This window comes from Diabrotica virgifera, chromosome 3 (genome assembly GCF_917563875.1).
Source record: "Diabrotica virgifera virgifera chromosome 3, PGI_DIABVI_V3a".
Taxonomy (NCBI): domain Eukaryota; kingdom Metazoa; phylum Arthropoda; class Insecta; order Coleoptera; family Chrysomelidae; genus Diabrotica; species Diabrotica virgifera.
In genome coordinates, this window is record NC_065445.1 from 52,662,839 (window position 1) to 52,669,192 (window position 6,354).

The window sequence follows — 6,354 nt, forward strand, 5'->3', positions numbered from 1 at the left end:
CCTTAGGCTTTATTCAATTTGCTTTGGACTTATTATTGATTTAAATCATGTTGTTTAACGTGTATTTTGGTGCATCTGTTGGTTGATATGTAGTTCAGTAGTTTTCCGTTTGTGATGATTAGTATTTAGGGCACAAAGGGGTAATAGTGCGCAGGAGTGCGCACGATTACCCCACAAACAATGAAATGGTAAATATAAAAATTACCATTTTTATTGCCAGATGCCACGAACCAGACATAGAAAAGAAAAAAAAACAAAAAAAGGCAAACAAAAAAAGAAGACAGTGCAGAAAGAGCTAACACCTGAGTCGTCTGATGTAAGAGACGGTTATTTGTCAGATATTATCGATGAAGACGAATTAGATGATGTTGAATGAAGCTTCATTCTACCACCATTAGAAAAACCAGCTGCACGTAACGAGACATGCTCTATTTGTTGGGAAAGAGGGAAAAAAGGATTATTATATACATGTGTGTTATGTGCCTCGGGGAATCACGCAGAATGTACAGCTGTAAATACCCCAGAAAATTATAATGCAACTTTTGTTTACGTTAAAAATATGACATTTAATTATACCATACAATTCTTATTTCTTCATAATATTTTTATACTTTTGAAAGAAGTGTTTTTATTACATTAATTTTAAATTAATATTTTTTTTCTAACATTAATTTAGTGCGCACCATTTCCCAACCTGTGCGCATGATTACCCTCATGGGTGGGGAATCGTGCGCAAATGCACTACTTTTCTTTTTTTAATATTATGCTTTTGCACTTTGTATTTCTCTAAAACTTATTATATATATGCAAAGTAGAATAGTTAGGGCTTACTCTAACGTACTGGATGTTATGATAGATTGAAAGAATTTACAACAGAATCGATTTCTGCTTAAGTGCGCACCATTCCCCCACTTTCCCTTATACATAAAAAAATGGGGGAAATACATAATTGAATTTACAGTGCATAAAATGCATCCAAAAATGTTATGTATAAACATATCAAGTCAGTATATTAAGGGCCATATTATGTTGTTACTCGAAAGTTTTTGGGGTCGCTGAACATGAATACCTACGTCATCAGGACCGACCCCCGTTCGTAGCACCTAGTGTCTAAGGCACGTCATCTGGAGTTTCGAGGGTTTTCCATACTAAATTGATGCAGAAACAGATTCCTCGGGAGATTTTGGGGTCGCTGCTCAAGAGCACTCTATCAGAACCGACCTTCCGGAGTATCTAGGGCCAACAGTTACTACTATGACACGTTATCTTCTAGGGTTTCCAGAGTTTTCGGCACTAAATAAAAGCAAACAGATTACTCAGGGTTTTTTGGTGTTTCTGAACATTAATACGTCATCAGGACCAACCACCTGGGGCATCTGGTACCCAGGATTACTGCTAATGCCACGTCATCTTCTGGAGCTTCGAGAGTTTTCAGCACTTAATTGATACAAACAGATTATTCAGAGATTTTTGTGAACGCTAAACCCGAATATTCCATCAAAACCAACCCCCGGAACAAACTGATACCCAGGGTCACTGCGAAGAATCTTCTGGGCTTTCGAGGGTTTTGGCACTAAATTGATGCAAGTAGATTACTCGGAGATTTTTGGGGTTGATGAACATGAATATGACATCTGAACCGACCAAAAAAATATTATGATGCATGCTCCAAAGAAAACACGCTAAAAATGTTAAATAAAAATGTACCTAAGTAAATTTAGAAACAAACTAAAAGTCAATGTGATTGGTCTGTTGGTTTTGCACTCTTTTAATAATATCACAATCGCACAAACTTCTATTTGTTCAGCTAACTTGAACTGTCTCGAACTGAGAGTACACGACTATAATATGGCGATAAAAAATTGAGTTGCGCCAGTGAGCAGTAGCGATTTTGAATTTATTTGCGCTAGTGCTTAGTGGTTATTATGTTCTTGACTTTGGTTTCAATGACACGCAGATACTTCAATAATTTTGTTTTGATTTGGGTTTACACCAGGACATTTAGGAAAAAATAAGTCGATTTTTAAATAGGTACAGCACTTATCGACTTGCAACTTTTTGCATTGTATTCAGGATGACGTCAGGAAAAAAGTATACATAAAAAAATGGGGGAAATGCATAACTGAATTTACAGTGCATAAAATGCATCCAAAAATGTTATGTATAAACATATCAAGTAAGTATATTAAGGGCCAGATTATGTTGTTACTCGAAAGTTTTTGGGGTCGCTGAACATCAATACCTACGTCATCAGAACCGACTCCCGTTCGTAGCACCTAGTGTCCAGGGATACTGCTAAGGCACGTCATCTGGAGTTTCCAGAGTTTTCCATACTAAATTGATGCAGAAACACATTCCTCGGGGGATTTTGGGGTCGTTGCTCACGAGCACTCTATCGGAACCGACCCTCCGGAATATCTAGAGCCAACAGTTACTGCTATTACAAGTCATCTTCTAGAGTTTCGACAGTTTTCGCCACTAAATAGATGCAAACAGATTACTCAGGGTTTTTTGGTGTTTCTGAACATTAATACGCGATCAGGACCAACTACCTGGTCATCTGGTACCCAGGATTACTGCTAATGCTCAGTGCCGGATTTACCACTAGGCCGACTAGACCGCGGCCTAGGGCCGCAGCGTTTTGTAAAAAAAACTTTTTTGGTAAAAAAGCCGTGTCCGAATATGGACACGGCTTTGCGCATTCTACTATGCATGATGACATCTAATGCATCTGGAGAAAGATCATTCAGCGTGCTGAAAAGAATCAAAAATTGACGAAGATTCAGTCTATAGTATTATTTGATGTTAGTCACTAATCCAAATTTATCCAAATTAAGAACATGACATTGACGTTTTTCAGTATAAGGGAATAATGTGACAATTTAACGATCTAAAAGTTTATTTGTGGTATTCTTAATATTTTTATTTTTCAGTACCGTAGCCTAATTTTAACAATTAAGAGCAGAGGCGCAAAATGTCGCCTGTCAAATTCAATATGTGATTTACCAATGTACTTTTTGTAGTACCAGTGTTGTACCAATTTTAAAAAGTAAAAGTAAAGTAAACGTTATGTATTAATATTATGTGCTTTATGCTTTAATTACATACATAACCGTGAAGTTATTGGAGGCCGCTCGGGGTAATTTGGCCTAGGGCCGCAAGTACCCGAAATCCGGCACTGCAATGCCACGTCATCTTCTGGAGCTTCGAGGGTTTTCAGCACTTAATTGATGCAAACAGATTACTCAGGGTTTTTTTTGGTATTTCTGAATATTAATACGCCTCCATAACCAACCCCCCGGTGCACCTGGTGTCTAGGATTACTGCTAATTCCACGTCATCTTCTGGAACTTTAGGGGTTTTCGGAACTTAATTGATGCAAACAGATTACTTGGGGGGTTTTTGTTGTCGCTAAACACGAATAGGCCATCAAAACCAACCTCCGGAACACCTGATACCCAGGGTCACTGCTAAGACACGTCATTTTCTGAAGTTTCGAGGATTTTGGCAGTAAATTGATTACATAAGTCGGATATTTTTGGGGTTGGTGAATACGAATATGACATCATATTTGGTACATATTTAGTGCCAAAAAACTCTCAAAACTCTCGAAACTGGGTACCAGGTGCTCATGGTGGTCGTTTCTAATGGCGTATTCATGTTCAGCGACCCAAAAAAATCCGCGTAACAAAATCTGACTCTTATGATACTGATTTTGATATGCTTAGGCACTTTTGGATGCATTTGATGCACTGTGAATGCGATTATGCACTTTCACCGATTTTTATATTGTAGACTTTTTTCTGACGTCATCTCGAAAACAATGCAAAAAGTTGCAAGTCGATATGTGCTCTATTTAAAAAATCGATTTATTTCTGTGTTTGTAATTCTAAATGTCCTGGTCTAGTTGGCAGACTATTTTTTACACTAATTTCTAGGAAAACAATCCAATTTTATTCAAGTGAAATAAGCATTACAAGCGATTATAGAAATTGTTTCAAGGATAATGATTTTTTAATATTGTTTAATAATTTTAATCTTTTTATCATCGTCTTGCCTTCTATTTATGCTTGTTTAGATGACAAGGCTATGTTTTTAACAAAATGTTGGATCTTAATTGGGTAGGCGCAAAATTTCGTCTTCAATGCGTTTTAAATGCATTCATTTTGTTCGAATCATGAGAAAACTAATAGGTATTTTTGAAAAATTTAAACGCAGAATGAAAGATTACATTATTACCGAGGGCCGGCAATAATTTACTTGTACATTACGGATTTCCGTTCCTTCCCCTTCTTCTGTGTCAGAATCGTTGTCCGGCCCGATTTAAATGATTATAGATTGACAAAGTTCTTCAATATTATCATCAAGAGTCCACTAATATTTCTTCCTCTTTTTGTACGTGGTTTGCGGCATTGATTCAGTTATCTTTTTCTTAACAGACACTTTTTATATGGTATTATGCATTCATTCCAAGTTTATCTTCAAAAGAGTTGTGTCAACTTTACCCCGTCATAAATAATGGTTACAAGTAGTTACAACTACGAATAGGACAAATTTATACAATAAAGAAGATGATGAACTGCAAGAAGCTGAGTGAGAAGTTATTTTCTTTTACGTAATCTGTTTGTTTATTATATTCGTTTACAAAAAGTTAAATATATGCTTTTTTCTACATTGTTAATTTCTTTTGTTAATTTTCTACTTTGGCAACGCTTTTCTTGCATAAACATGCCTACAAAACGAATTGGTTTATCGCAATGCCTTCTATATCTTCTACTACATTGTAGTACATCGTAAATACGCTTCTCTCTGTGGCTCCCATTGATCGTGACGCCCAATAATCCAGCTAGTTAGAAAAATATTAAGGGAACTTAATGAAAAGTTATGTAGTTTGGGTTTATCTTTTTTATAAATAAATAGAAAAAGACTGTATGACTTGTACACACTTCTATAAGTCAAAACGGCAACAGGTGTATGTTTTCAAAAAACTGATAGTGTGTAAAACATTTATTAAAATGCTGGACGGAAGGGTCGCCCGAGAACTTTATCGTACCGATCTATTATCGTTATGGTACTAGATACTGGCATTCTATAAAAATAACAAAGTTACTCGTTATTTTGATATTTTAGAATTTAAAATTAGTTCATTTTTCTGAGAAATTAATAGCTTATATTATTTACATTTCATTCTATTTCGATTATGCCAGTCAAGATATTATCTCCGAATTCTATCCTACTGCATGGATTTTAAGGAAATTTTGGGAGTAGTCCAATCTCCTAATTCAAAGTCAATCCTATATACTATGGCGCTTTTATCATGGGGGCGGTTCCCACCACTTCTCAGGGGTGAAATATTTTTATTTTCGAATTACATGTAGAAAAAGGAAGATTTTTAAGAAAATTTAAAAATTCATTCTATAATTTGATCACATTTTCTACAAAAACCATTCATTTTAAACTCGTTCAACTTTTTGAAAGTAGAAGTAACACTATATTAAAAGGTATTGCAAAAGAAAAACAATACATTTAAATTATGTTGGATGGGGAGTTAAATGTATATACTTTTCATTTTTCCTTAAAGTACATTAGTCTTATATTTTTTTACACCATATCTCGCTTAATTTTTATGTAACCGACATTTAACGGTGCTCTTTTTAAAGGCCTTTTCAAACACTACAAAAGGTGTTGGTAGCATTATACACCTAAAACCTACCGTTCCTCTGTTATTTTAAGTTGAATACACCAATTTGAGCATGCACCAAAAAACAAACTATTTTCACCTACCATATCTATTTTTGTATTATAAATACAACATTTACGAATGAACGAATCTCTTTATTATTTATAATCTAAATAATGTTTTATATAGTGTTTTTAGTTCGATGCATAGTTTTTAAGGTATTCACAAAAAATCAGTCCGAAAAGGTGTCATTTTTCAATGAAAATGGCCAATTTTCAACTACGCATAACTCAAAAAGTATTGAGTTTTCAAAAAAAAGTATAGACCAGTTTTTGCTTAGACATAGGTTCTTTAGCCACTTCCGTGCTTATTTTGACCAACAAATTTTCCACCCCCTTGAAGAAGTGGGAACCGCCCCAAGATAAAAGCGCCATAGTATATAGGGTAGATTTTGTTTCTTGAGCTATTCCCTACTTACTGTGAAAATATCAAGTACATCAATGTAGTAGGATAGAATTCGGAGCCAAATACCCTCATTGAGTGCCCTACAATAATGCTCTGCTATGATCGCGTGAGAGAGGACACACTTAAGATTATAGCAAAATTTCTATTTACCGTAACTTTTCGAGTTTTTGAGGTACAGCAACGAATTTTATGTCATTGGAAAGGTAATT